Consider the following 14,952-nt stretch of genomic DNA (forward strand, 5'->3'; position numbering starts at 1 on the left):
TGACTATTCACTTCTTCAGAATAAGCTTTCTACTGTAACGAAAACAACAATCACCAAATTTACCACGGCTGGCACTGCTATTATAAGACTGCATCTCACACACAAGAAAATTACCTCATTAGCCATTACAAAAGCAAACTCTCCTCTGTAATGAATGGTTTGACTGTCTTGAAGCTTGGCCCATAGTCAGTACAGGGAGAGAATAATCTAAGAGTGAAAATAATGTTGATTATTTGGAGTATGCCATAATATTCAACGACCAGGAAAATATTTAATTCTATGCAGCCTAATCTGAATGGCTCTCTATTGCCTTTCCCATGACTAGTACACCACAGAGTGCATCTCCATTCACAAATGGTACTGAATCTTCAGTCCTTATCAAAACCAGGAAATTACTCAAAAGACAAAAAATGTTTTGGATTTATTTACTAATATGAAAAAATATCAGTAACTCAAATAGAGATGGTTCCTTTATGTACACACGGTCTCTTCCTTGACGCTCTGCACATGTGGATGCAAGCGCCCTCCAGTGCCACAAAGACACTGCCACTTTGTTTAAACACTTGCCAACACAGCTGCTATTTTGGCTAGGAGTGAACAAGGTATCTCCACAGCTCAAAGTCTGAGCCTCTACCTCTAGAAACAGTTATGTCATCATCAACTGGATGTTGATAATATACACCATTTGAGATGTGGAACATGCAGTAGAAAGGATTGCTAATTATCTGTGAAAACCAATCCTCTTTATTATTTATTACTTTGTGCGTAGGTCTGAGAGTGAGTATCTGCTAACTATTGAGCAGCAAAAGGTAAAAGTTTGTGATCTTAGATATATAGTTTAAATTTACTCTGAAATTCTGACTTATAGATAACAGTAAGACATATTTCGCAGCTATCAATTTGCTGCCACTGAAAATGAAATTAAATTTAAAAATATGATGCTGAATAATAACTTAAAGTATCTGTGTGCAATAGAAATGCTTCTTATTGTAATAAATATTCATCATTATCTCAGTAGGTACAAAAAATTCAGTAAGCGACTAGTCCATTTACTCTCAGCCCTTTTCAGCAAGATATTTACCATGTGCTTCAATTTCATTGCACTGAATCCAACAGCTTTGCTAGAATTTAGACATCTTTGTTAAAATCCTGACTGTACTGGAGTTAATGAGAGTTTTGCTTCACAGTGCAGTGGACCCACAATTTAGCAGGTGTAGCTAAATGTCACAGAAACACGATTGACAGGACTTGGTTTTATATTTTATACTACCAAAGGATAAACAAAATATTCTAAGTTATTATGAAAATAAACAAAGGTAGGCAGTTTTCTGTTCACACTTAATTATTTAACCTGCTCTTTCCAAAATAGCAGGTGTCTCATTCCGATTTACGAGAAAAACATGTTGATTAAATGAAGATGATTACCTCTTGAGAATTACCATGCAACCAGTAATACATAAACCACATCAAGGCACTGTTTTGTGTTTTTATTTGTATCTTTTTATGAACCTAAAATACCAGTCTATATTAAATTATTTCTACTGATCAGTCATCTGGATTTTGAATAGAAATTAGACACTCAAAAGTCACACATGCCATTAAAATTTTTGCCCAGAAGTATTGAATCCTGTGTATCTAAATTTACCTTATGAAATGAAAGCACTTAAGAGGTCTTGTTTCCGTATGTGTTCATTACCTACCATACTAGTGGAGTTCTTGGGAAATACCCATGCTAGATAATTTGAAAATTAAATGGTGAGTGTGTAGGTCTCTAATCAACATAGATATGGAAACACAGACTTGGCACCAACGTTTGAAAACACTGGCAGAATTTCCTTTGGCATTAATTTATTTTTGGATATCATTGTCTAGTCTGTACATGTAATTCCACTGGTCCGCTGAAACACGGGGAATTAGACAGGCAGTGCCACTTACTGTGCAGGAACACCAGGACGGTGCTTATCCTGATCCAGCGGGTTCTGTCCCACATGGCACACTCAGTGCAAGCTCCATAAGAGCAGGAAGAGGGTCTGGAGGATTAAATGACCTAGGGAACAGTCTTATCCTCAGGATGCAAACAGAAAACTCAGATGTAAGCTTGAAGTCATACAAACAACCCTTCTGATAGAAACAGATCAACTAAAGCCCCTCATACTGGCCTGGAAAGGATTCTGATTGTATTTTGGAGCACTAGCAACAGATTTTATTTGGCTCAAAAATGAAGTCTTAGTTCTAAAGAGAAAGAGACATCAGCAATTAAGTGTCTATCTTAACATTATCTTCATGTGCTTTATTTTACTTCTTTCAAAATTACAAAGGCGACAGCTAGGGACATTTTGTGCAGCCCACCTATGCAATTAATTTAAAATAAAATGTAGCTGAATGGCAGTATTACAACAAGAAGAAAATCAAGGAAAGGTTGCACAAGGGCACTCTTGGCAAGCCAACTGTTCTTTAGCAGCATGAACATCTAGTGGTGATTTGACCACGTTACCCACAAAAGGAGGAGCACAGATCTGCTCCAGGTGTGATGTGCAAGTGAAATAATAGAACTTTTCTCCACACTTTAGTCATACATTAGTTTCAAAGAATAAATATTTAAATTATGGTTCCAAATTTATCCTACTCATTATTCCAGGGAACTACAGTGCTTAACTGCTTCGGATCAGATAATTCAAGCAATTCACCTTTTATTTTCCATTTGAATTATGCTGCCCTTTCAGATTAACATTGTTATTAATTTTATTAGGTTCTGGTTTTCCTTAAGTAAAAGTGTCATTTTTTCATTGAAATGCTAACTTCATTAGTCTATACTTGCTCAATAACTGCTTTAGAAACTTAGAAATTATTCTAAGATTTTTTATTTTTGCATCCAAAAAAACCCAGGAAAATAACCGGAAGGATTGAATAAGCTAGAGGATAAAAGATGAAAAAATATATACCCAGTGCTCAAAATCTATAATTATTAAAATAATTGGATCGAGAATAAGCATCATTATGTCATGAGGAAACCCTGAACAGAAACATTCTTCCTTTTTCTCCTCTACTCCATTACCAAGGATGTATTACAGGGCAAGCAAGAAGGGCTGATCCATAAATATTAACAGGAATGAAATTTGTTTTGGTGTAACTGTGCCTTTGGCAGAACATCCATGTTTTCAAACCTAAATATTTTCCTTTGGAAGACTATTAAATACCTTGCAAAATGAGAGATCTTAAATTTGTTTACATTTATTCATTTTTATCATCTTTATTAAACATTTTCCTGACGCTGAATTCGTCGAGCAGATTTTGTTCTATTATTTTCATTTTCCGTGCAATTAAAAAAAACCTTCATGCACCAAATTGGAACATAGACAGAAATGTTCCGATTTTTTCCAAATGCCAGTCACTTTTATTAGTTCTAAACACGAACTTTATTCTAGTTTACAGGTTGAAATTGAAGTCACTGCAGGGAAGCTACTTAGCAGTTCCACTACTCATCTGCAGTACATGAAGTGGATTTTATCTTCCAAATTACATATTCCAACTACATAAAGGCCGGACAGTCAGAATTGATGTAAACAGAATAAACTGCATTCATTATACACAGTAGATTCAGAGATTTCAAGGCCAAAAGGGCCCATCACGGCCTTCTATCCTGAATTCTTTCAGAGCACAGATTACAGGATTTTGACCTGCAATTCTGGCACCAGGCCTGTAATTTCCTGTTGGGTTTTCTTTTATAAAAAGCATGCAGACTTGTTTTAAACACTTTAATGCAGAAACCACTGTATCTCTTGATATTATAATATGAGCTGACAAAGGAGAAAAACAAATCCTACCATGATGCCATTAACACCTTACCTGAAGAAAGACCTTTCACTATAATAATGCCTGTGGGAACTATCAATAAAAGAAATCCATTTAATTTTACAGTGTAACGTGAAACACACTAAGCAAATGCCAGAACTTAGAGCCTGTTCTGCTCTGTTCTGTGGAGCGCACCACTTGTGCTGTCTGAAGCCAGCCTGTGTCACTGAAACAATTCACTATTAGGGTAAAAATACAAGATTATATCTAAACTTACCCAGCATACTGCAAACATACCTGTGGGGACTGGCCCTACACTGTTGCTTCAGCGCTTTGCCATTCAAGGTCATAGCACAACCACTTCAACTATCTCCTCCTCATCCATTATAGGAAACAGCCTCAAATACTGTCCTTTGATTATTATAGCTTTGCATAGAGGAAACATATTTGTGTTAGGTATTACACATATGAAGAAGCAAATGGTTATACTTGCAAATCCATCAGGATCTGTGCTTTCCAAAACAGTAAAGATCTTAGAGAAATACAGCTTAAAAAATTATGGAAGCAGGTTTTCCTTAAAAATCCCTATGCAGCAATGACGACAGAGGCTTACATGTTCAGCTATTGCTGCCCTGCTCAGAGCTGTGGGAGGGTTTTGCACTCACAGCTGCCACTAAATACAGATCCAGCTAACAGGGCTGTAACCACCTGTAGGGACGGGCTGCATCTCACAGCTGTACAGCACGTACTGCTGACAGCACAGACCCAGGGAGGGTACAAGGGACGGCATAAGAACATTAATTGCCTACAAAAAAAGGAATCTTATAAATAAAAATGTCCAGTACTTCCCTATTGCCTCATGTCTCCCATCAAAACAGCCTACAGGAACAATGTAGAGGCCTCCTCCACCACTGTAGGTCAGACTTCAAGAATCCTTTGTATTCTATACTAAAACAATCACACTACACTTTTTTAAAATGGACCTGTGCCAAAGGCATAGACATGCACAATACCAAAAACAAGTTTTCATAACATATTGGAAAATTTTCTCTATGTAGAGAGAAAAAAAGGGCAGCATAAGTTGTAAACTCACATCCAGTTTCCCAGCATCCTTTTTCAGCCCCACACATTTTCAGGAGCAGTACCTATTAGCAAGGCTCCATTTAGTGACACTATTCAAGTTTTCAGGGGTAAACATATTCTGAATACTTAGAGATGGTTCATTTTGACTCTGAAAATACATTTTTTACTTGGGCCACTGGAAGTCACAGGTAATGTGATACAATGATGAATCTAAAGACCGTCACCCAAATTCTATTACTTAATTTAATTAAGATGTGCATAGAAATTCCTATGCCCCACACAAATTCACACATATTCCATCTGCACAGAGAGCAAACATTCCTTTTTCTGCAGTGGCATCTTCCCTAAATATGACACCCAATAAACAGTGACATCATTACTGTTTCTGTAACACTTATTTTCAGCTTAGACAAAAAAGCATTGGATCAGCTTTAAAGGCACAGCCCTGCACTGGCAATAGAGGTATTCCACTTTTCTTCCTCCAAGAAAAGAACCCCAAAATAGAGTTTCCTAGGAAGGAAACTACTTCCTAGGAAGAAAATAGCTACTACATTTGAGGATGGATGGCTTGTTCCAAGCAGATGTCTAATTTGGGCCAAGAACCCTTGGCCTAATACCAATGACTCTAAGAAAGACTTTTCACATTTCCTACTCAGCAGAAGGGCAGAGGAAGAAAGCTTCCAAGCTCCCTGGAGTGAAATATCATCACTATGAGTCTGTACTCAGTGATGAGGACATGCTTGGCAGGCTTGTTTTTGGGGAGCGGAGAGGAGAGAGAAGTGCCTTAATTCCCACTTAAAAACAAAACAAAAAAAAAAAGAAGAAAAAAAAGAAAGTAGCTAGCTCTTGGCAAGAGCAGGTTACTTATTCCGTACAGCAAGGAGAGCAGCTGGGAGAAAACTGTAACTTTCAAAATATTTGAAACTCATCACTGACAAAGTTTGGCATAGCTTGGCTCTGGCTCTTACTGCAGGACTTAATCACTGTTCTTCCTATCTCTAGGAAAAATATTGGGGGTATACACCAAATAATGCAAAGAAAAATATATTAATTATTTTCACTAAATAAGCAATAATTAAAGGAGTATCTATAAAACATAATTTTATTTTTAGCTATGAAAAAACAGGCAAAAAGCTCTCATCCATGCTTCTGCAGTCTTAAAGCCCATTAAACACTCTTCTGAAATACTACAAGGCAATGGAAAAAATTGTGATGTAATAATAACCTGTATTTTGTTTTTTCTAACACGATAGCTTTTTAAGACAAAAAGCCTTTGAAGTCTTTCAGCACAGAACTGTTTCCAAGTACTGTGTTTCTAGGTACTACTTCTAATTAGTATCTGAGATTCCATTGCATTTATTTTTCACTTGTAAAATAGAGGGCTGGTTATATATATATATACCTGAGGGGGGGATAAACAGTACAATGCTAGCACATCCTAACAGTTAAAGTGATGTGGCATCTAACACTATACAATATTTATTTTTACATATTTGATCAGACAATTTACATACACTATTAAAAATTCAAATAAAAAGTTCTACAAATAATTACCAAATGGTAAATACTAGCTACATTGTATAGACCACATCAGGATTTCTTATATCCCTGTAGAAGAGGTAATATAATACTCATCCTCTTTAAGAGGATACTTATCCTGTTGTGAAGATGTTGTACTGTCTGCCTCATAAGATAGTATCCATACACTTAACTATTCAGCATGTCCAATTAACATCAATCACATCATATAATAATGTGAATATACATCACATACCAATAAAATAATATCAATTCCACAACTTCATATATAGGTTATTTAAAAAAACCCCACAGTTCACATAACACAACGTCAAGTAAATGATTCTCTTCTAAGTAGCAATTTAAAAATATAATGCCTACTAAAATCATGATTCTCATGCAAAAGAAGCCAGGGCAGTATTAACTGTTACAAGACTAAGCAGCCGCTGAGATGGCTGGCCAAGCAGAGGCATAAGCACGGGCTCGCAGGGAGGGAGAAGGACAGCAGTCGCAGTGGCCCAGGCACGTGTGTCCGGGAAGGGCTCATCTCTCAGACCAGATCCTGAACCTGCACTCAGCTGGCACAGCACCAGTCACTTAATCTAGATCATGAATTCAGATAGATTTACTTGTGCACTAGAGATGCTGGCCAAACTAATCTAAAATTAATCAATATAATTGAATATAATATAATGTTTCAAAAAGTGTAAAAATAGTGATTTTTTTTCCTATAAATAGGTTTTTCTTTTATAATTATACTTTAATGATTTTTTTTGTAAATGTTAAATGAATCATTTCAATAATATGTGGGCTTAGAGGAAATGTTGAAATATTTAAAAGCTTAATATATCGGGGCAACTTCTGACTGATAAGTCATAGAAGCAAAACACTAAGAGTAAACGCCAACACAGACAAGGGCAGTGCTTTCTACATCACTTACACTGTACTCACATCCAGAGTATTTTGCCTGTCACCCAGAGCAATTTCAGCTATAAAAGCACCCTGCCTAGCTTTGCATCCTTTGAGTTAGAAAAAATTTCCCTCAACAACCTGGGTGCAGAAACAGAGTTCTCTACATAGTACTTTACAATTGCTCATGGTGCCATTGGCAGTGATAGAAGTGCTCTCTGACATCTTCATTAGATGGTAGCAAAAATTCTAGTGGCCAGAAGGATTAAAACAAGTCACATGTTTCATATGGACAGCAAATAAGATGACCAATATTTCTAATTCAGTTATTATGATAGGTTTATTTATGCCTCTGCATCCTTACATTGGTAATAGACTGTAACAAAGATTGAACTGATACACGCAAAATACTTGAGCTCAGACAGCCAGCTGAGGGAGTCATTCCCTCCCAGGAAAGGGCCACCAGAAGAGGGATTCTGCATTGCATTTCATGGGAGAAATTGTTGTGAAGTCTAGAAGAATGCATAGGAAAACATTTTGCCAGTTTTCCTTCTGCAGACGTTTTTGCTGTAAGAGATGCTCTTACCAATAGCCCTAGGTTTCACGAAGCAGAAAGTTAAAGCATTTACTATTAGTCTAACCATTAATCACTTCTTTTTTTATATTATTTTGTTCTTTTTTCACCAGGTTTGGTTCTATTTACATCAAACTTTTTCCAGCTAAACTGAAGGCTGGAAGCTAAATGGGTAACAGAAAATTCCAGAGCAACTCATACAGTCAGAGACCAGAGACACTGACGCCGAAAGGGACTGTTAAAGTCACCTAGCCTGACCTCTTACACGGCATATTAATAAAATAAACTATCAAAAAGCCAGAAATTCTTTTAAAAAGGTAGTAACAAGTTAGAAGACGTACATACACAAAGCAGAGAGTACCTTGCAGGAAAATATTTAAGAGTAATAAAAGGTGGGCATGTTTCTATACCCCAGTACCTCATTAATACTATGAAGGTATTCATAGATTCAATTTTTTTTAGAGAAGATCATATGAACTCATTAAAGATGAGACAAGAACTGATAAGGAAAAATTTTAATCAGGGTTTGCTAGATATGGTAATAAAGGAAAAATTTGAGTAAGTTTTTAATTTCTCTCTAAAGCTTATAGCTGGAAGGAAACAAATTACAATCAAATGAAGGAGAAAAGAAAAAAAAAAAAACAGTTGTCAGATATACAATATCCAAAGTCGAGAATCAGTAGCTGTGTAATATTATAGAACCATAAAACAGAAGAAGAAAAGAAGGAGATGCCCTTACAGCGAAGGACATTCAGTGCACAAAATGCATTTCCAAATGTGCTTCGCCTTGGTGGGAAGCATCTTCTACAGGAAGCAATGGATGAACTCTCTTATTTATATGCAGACTGGAAAAGATTTGGGGACTCTGTTGCAGAAGATAATTAGCATTGCCTGTGATAGAACTAGAGTGGACATTTACAATCTAGATCAAAAAATAAAAGTTTTGTATTTACTCCCTTATATAAGCACCATGGTAAAATTCTCACATACATTTGGTTGTAAAGTTCACAAGTGAATTCCTTAAATAAATCTTTTCCCTACTAACACTAAGAAAGAATTTTCCTCTCATTACAGAAGACATAAGAGATTGTTTCAGTTCACCAGCTGGTGATTCCTGTAACACAGAGAGACATACAAATTCAAAATATTTCTGTAAAATGTAACACTTAAATTTTGCATTCAGTCAACATTAAGAGGTATTGCTATTCATGGATGATCCATGCAAGTAATGTTTGAGTGTTAGAGGAAATTCATCGACAGCAAATAGAAGGCACTAAAGTAAAAAGTCAGTACACTCAATTTCAAAAGCAAATACATACTTACAGGCAAATATTTCACAGTCTCTTCAAATCTAAAGGAGACAAAATGAGCTGACAAACCTTTCCTTCCTCATACTGCTATTTTTCAATAGATGGAAAAGATATCTGAATGGCTCCACTAGACATTCGTAAGGAGTGATCCTGGAACAGATCCCAGCAAACCTTCAGCAAAGATGAAGGTGTTGGAGTCTGCATGCAAAATCAAGGACTCAGTCATAAACACATTACAGTGGGTGTCTGCACAAGGACAGCATTTGTACGTGGAGTATAAATAAATGGTGGGGGAGTGATGTTCTCTCTTGAATCATGTAACAGTCACTTTGATAGAATTATGGTGGCAAATGACAGGAAGGGAAATATGGTGACTTCTGTGCTGCTATGGCTAGAAAATAAAAATGTGCATTTCCTGCTGAAGCAACAACACATCAACTGTGTGACTTTCATCACTGGCTTTTTGTAATTTTCCAATGACTTCAGCCTCATTATTTTCTGTGCACAGCACTTTATATAGTGCTACATGTAATATCTCCATTGTACTTTTGTCTTTTAAAGCTACATACTAATCAACTTAATATGGTGTATGATATCACCAGGCAGACTTCCCATTAAGTAAGGACATTTGGAGGGTTTTAATACATGTCTTTATCACTTGGTGTCTAGTTCTTAACTGCGCATAGTATTTCTTAGCACAGATTACCCCAATATTGATGTAAGGTAGCAGCACAGCCTATAATTATTTAAGTAAAAGGCACAGGGAATTGAGATTAAACTTGCTTTGAAACAAAATACTACATCCAGCTTAACTAAGTATCCATGTCAACAACGCCTGCAGGTAACAGTGGTAGTCCAAGAGAGACAAAGTAAGTGCTTACAGCTTGCAATTCAGCTTTGGCATTCTGAAATGCTGAGGACATTATCTGAAACCTTCCGGGGATCCACAGAATCAGTTTTACTCTCTTCATATTGTATACTGTAATTTGCGTATCATTCACATGCTAGCCTGTAGTATTTCCTTTAATGTGAAGTTATGTATTTTATGACATATATAGCAGATATACTGTTATCACTTCTTCCCCAGGTCTGAAAAACAGCTATCTTAGCACTGAGTATAACAGAAGCAGCCCCATTATAATGTACTTTAAACTCCTGTCTTTATTTTAATGATGCCCTATTTTTAATGATGTTTTTACTGAGACAGAGGAGATACCTGACTTTTCCCTAGACATGTAGTAATGACTGAAGATTCCTGCACCTTCAACTTCTATCAATATTGACTGAGAGGTTGAAGACAGAAGTCTGAAAAAAACACGCAAATGGTATAACGGTGACTACAAGGTGGAAGAAAAAAAAAAAAAAGAACGTGGTATATCACAAATTTACAGAGTTAGAAGTCTTCATAAATTTCCCCAAAGGATTACTTTGTCATTCTAAAAGAGAAGAAAAGTTATCTCAGTGGCAGAAGCTAGAGGCATGCTGGAACTGGGAGCACTGTGTTTAGAGTTTGATCATTAGGAGAGTAAGTATTTTGCAGACAGGAAAGAGGAAAAAAAATCACTTAAATTAGCTTTTTGAAAATAAAGAGTTCAAGCTGTTTGCTTCAGCTAGAAACGTTTTAATACTATGCCTTCTGACATAACAGGTAGAACAGTCACCCAGTAAGCACGAAATTCAGGTTCAAATAACCTCACCGTCAACTGCCATCACTTTAAGTCAATTTGTAGGAAGTAGGATACAACTGACCTTATAGATAATCTGTCCCTCCCTCAATCTTTGAGTGGGTTGGTCCTAACTTTTCAGACTGATTGATCTGAAAAGATTTAAAAAGACAAATGTCCCAAACACGACAAGATACAAAGGAACTGTGTCTCCTCTCCTGCTTCAAGAATTGTTCGTAAAACCGTTTGTCAGTCAGACCTTTACATTTGTTCAAAATAACTAAAAGCCTCATTTACCTCAAATAAAGTTTCCCCTTTGATGAAAATCCTTATGCATCTTGATCTTTGAGCTGATCCACAATGAGCATTTTACACACACACACACACACACATCCCTGTCTTTCATCAGTTCAGCTGCTATAGCAAAACATTCATTCACTGCAGTCAGTTTTTCAGCTGAAAATGAGCAACCTTCATACTAGTATCAGAAAGGACAAAACACAGTCACTTCAGCACTCACAACCGCCAAACCTTGCTTTAACTGCACATTTCTCTTGAAAAAGAACTGAGAACTGCTATTATGCCTTGAATCAATCAGTCCTGTGAAAGAAGAGGCAGAAAGGACTTCCAGATAGGGTACAGTCATACAGGTGCTGGAGCAATCATACTTTTCATCCTAATTTGCTCAGTTTTATTCAAGATGAACAATTAATTCATAGAGATGGCAACACTGTACATAAAGTGAACGCAAAAACACAATGTATATGCTTCTCTGGAGATGCACCAGAACAAAACATATGGTGAAGTCTAATATTAGCTTTAGGATAAAACCAGTGTATTTCCATGGGCACCATGTATACATATGGTATTGTATATATACTTGAGACTTACAAGGTTCTGTTAGAGGGAGTTATATGGGTGACTATACTCCCTTGCTAATTTGGATTATTAAAAGCCTCTTGCTTCAGTGACATTTGCCTTGACAAGCCTAAGGAAGAACAACTGTGTAAGCAGCAGAGAAAGAAGAGCAACTCTTTTCTCACTACTGTGGAGGGTCCTCATGGGAGTAGAAAAAATTAAGGCTATCAGTAGAAATCAATTACTGTTTAGATTTTTCTCCATTCTCTCCCTGGGATGCTGGGACTACAGGTCACTTCTTCTACTCCCCTCTTCCTATAAACCAAACTGATTGACTGGTCCTGACATGGAGTGGAAAAGTCTTGGCCACAAAGTAGAGAAAACCTACCCAGCAGAAAAATCCACCTTATTCATTAGTTAAAATTTTCTTTACAAATATGTGATTTCCAGCACCAAGAAGTCAGATTAGTTACAAATACTATCAGACCTGTGCTACAAACAGGTAAATCATCTGAAAGCCACCAACAGTTATTGGTTGTTGCATGCTTTTTATTAAATGTATATTTTAAAAGAGCAATATTCCTCAGAAATCTATCTTACCACTAGAGCTTTTATAAGAAAATGCAATGTAAAGAAACATTGTGTAATCATATCTACTGGATTGTGTGTCTTTCACAGGATGAGCTGTTCTGAAATTAGACTGCCTTTAAATAGATTCAAGTGTTTTTCAGCATGCTTCTTTTTCATATATACCATAGGTCCACAAGCAAGACTCAGGATGTCATTGTGATCTCCACTACCTCTGCTTCTCATGGTAAACAGCAGTCATAACTCTTCCTTGATCAGGAAGAAGAGGAGGACTTCTACTGAAAATTGAGAGGTTTTGATATTTCTAGCATTTATCTTCTTTTCCTCAAATCCAGCAATGATTCCTTTTTTTTTTCTTTTCCTTGTATTGCCACATTTCCTTTAGAAGAGTATGACAAAAGGGCCACTATTCATGTAAATGAAACAGCATCTTACTTTGATTCATAATGGCAGTCAAACAAACATGAGAGAGAATATTATCCTAATCTGTAGGCCTCATAGTCTCACACACATAAAAACAGGCATTGACACTATCTCTGGAAGTCATGGGGCCAAAGCACGGCCCCATGACCAAAGTTCAGAAGTACTTCCAGAAACCTTAGGGGACTTTGATTCAGTCCCATGGGCCCTCACTTGCATCTCCTTAGTAAGGAAAGACGAAGTCTTGATACCTGCTGTCACATATCTGAACAAAAAGGATTCCTGAAGGGAGCACTGATTTATAAGGAAAAGCCGCACTGCCCCCAATGATACCATATCAAACACCCAGTGTTTGCATAGGGGTTCCAAGCCAACTCATTGTTTTTCCTTTTATTCTTATATCAGTGTAACTTTCAGACTTTGAAATTTTTAAACATTTAAAAGTCCCAAGTAGATTATTAGAAGCTCACATTTGAACTTTACCAAATCAGCAGTAGCTGATGCATCTCCAAATGTTAACAGTGTAAACACTCACACACGTCACGTTAAGCAGTATTTTTAATAAAATCTCCTGACAAATAAGTAAACATTAGAGCACTTCAGGGTTGTTTGGTTTGCATTTTTTTTGGAATAAGGATTGAGGACTAGCCTGCAACATTTTTCTTGTCGGTAGTTCTAATGTCTACATATAAATAACAGTTGTGGTGTGAACATGGCTCTAAAAGTTTAATCTGGATTGTCTATAAATTAATGGAAAGACTCTTTTTGTTCTCATTTGGAGACATGGATCACTAAAATAAGATATTTCACCACATGTTCTAAGAAAGTATTTATGTAGCCCAGACATGTTATTTACAAGAAAAGAAGAGTATCACTAGTGCTAAAACTTTATTGTCCTGAGTGTGCAATGATCCTCACCCCTGTTTGGGATAACCTCTGGAATGACCTTATAAAGGAAAGACTGTTGACCCAAATAGCTTTTCATTGTCACTGAAGGAGATGAGATAGGGTTTAATGGGCTGCTTAATAAAATCCTTATATATAAATAGTAACTTTATTTTAGAATTGTGAAAAAGGAGAGAAGACAATGGCCTACTTGTGGGAGCTGCTGAGCAAATCTTCAAAGTAGCTAAAGACCATACTATCCACAGGTTAAGTTACTGGGGTGCCACAGCTTCCAGTATCCACAAAAATAGGACAAAGTATACGATCAAACAGAAAATATAACACACCTCCTTTTCTTTCACCACACCACTTCACCTCTTTCAATGCCTGCTTACTTGTGAAAAAAGCAAACAGGTACTCGGGAGTCAACATAAAATTATAACTTTACTGATCAGTGCTTCCTTAGAAGGCATTGAAAAAACCCACCTATTTATGAGTAGAATGGAACACACAGAAACATCCTAAAAGTTGTATAATATGATTCGCTGCTCTGTGAAGACAAAAAGAAGTCTGTGTTAAATAAAGCTTCATGAATGATTCACAAGACCCAGAATTTCCTCTATTTCCAGCCATGTTCTCAAGCCAGTTTAATATTTCTAGGTAAATAATTCATGCTACTTTTGTTTCTAGCAATGATGCATTCTCAGAAATGCCAGCTGCACAGTATGCTGGGCTCTTTCCCTGGACTTTCAGGCTGTGCGGTCTGAAAGTACATCACTTAATTCCACTACCAGAAGTGATCATCACCTTTTTTTGAGTATGAACAAAGAAGAATGAATAACGATGAAGCTTTTCAGACACAGCTTCAGCTCTAATATATGAAAATGGCCATGAACATGGAAAAGTAAAGTTGGTATCTGTATATTAGATACACAGTCACCATAAATGATGGAATATTTCTTTGAGTAGACAGATAGTGAGAACTGAACACTCAGTATTTCCAAGTACAGTCCCACTATAATGAGGAAGAGCACAGAAAGATTTGAAATGACATTTGTGTCTCCTGTATTGTCGTGGTTTAACCCCAGCCAGCAATTAAACACCACGCAGCCGCTCACTCACTCCCCCCCACCCAGTGGGATGGGGGAGAAAATCAGGAAAAGAAGCAAAACCCATGGGTTGAGATAAGAACGGTTTAATAGAACAGAAAAGAAGAAACTAATAATGATAATGATAACACTAATAAAATGACAACAGTAATAATGAAAGGATTGGAATGTACAAATGATGCGCAGTGCAATTGCTCACCACCCGCCGACCGACACCCAGCTAGTCCCCTGAGCGGCGATTC

The 14,952-nt window shown here is 36.8% G+C and overlaps 1 protein-coding gene and 1 long non-coding RNA gene across 3 annotated transcripts in view; one reads left to right on the plus strand and one right to left on the minus strand.

The window, feature by feature from the left end:
• LOC128144073 (uncharacterized) overlaps positions 1-9,624 on the plus strand; it is a 48,176-nt gene extending 38,552 nt beyond the window's left edge. Inside the window, exon 5 of the long non-coding RNA XR_008235969.1 lies at positions 9,288-9,624. This is a non-coding gene — a long non-coding RNA (uncharacterized LOC128144073). The remainder of the gene's footprint in view (positions 1-9,287) is intronic.
• The window catches only part of DPP10 (dipeptidyl peptidase like 10), a 564,677-nt gene that overhangs the window by 167,355 nt on the left and 382,370 nt on the right, over positions 1-14,952 (minus strand). The gene's annotated exons all lie outside the window — the stretch shown is intronic.

The sequence above is a fragment of the Harpia harpyja genome, chromosome 7 (genome assembly GCF_026419915.1).
Source record: "Harpia harpyja isolate bHarHar1 chromosome 7, bHarHar1 primary haplotype, whole genome shotgun sequence".
Lineage (NCBI taxonomy): Eukaryota > Metazoa > Chordata > Aves > Accipitriformes > Accipitridae > Harpia > Harpia harpyja.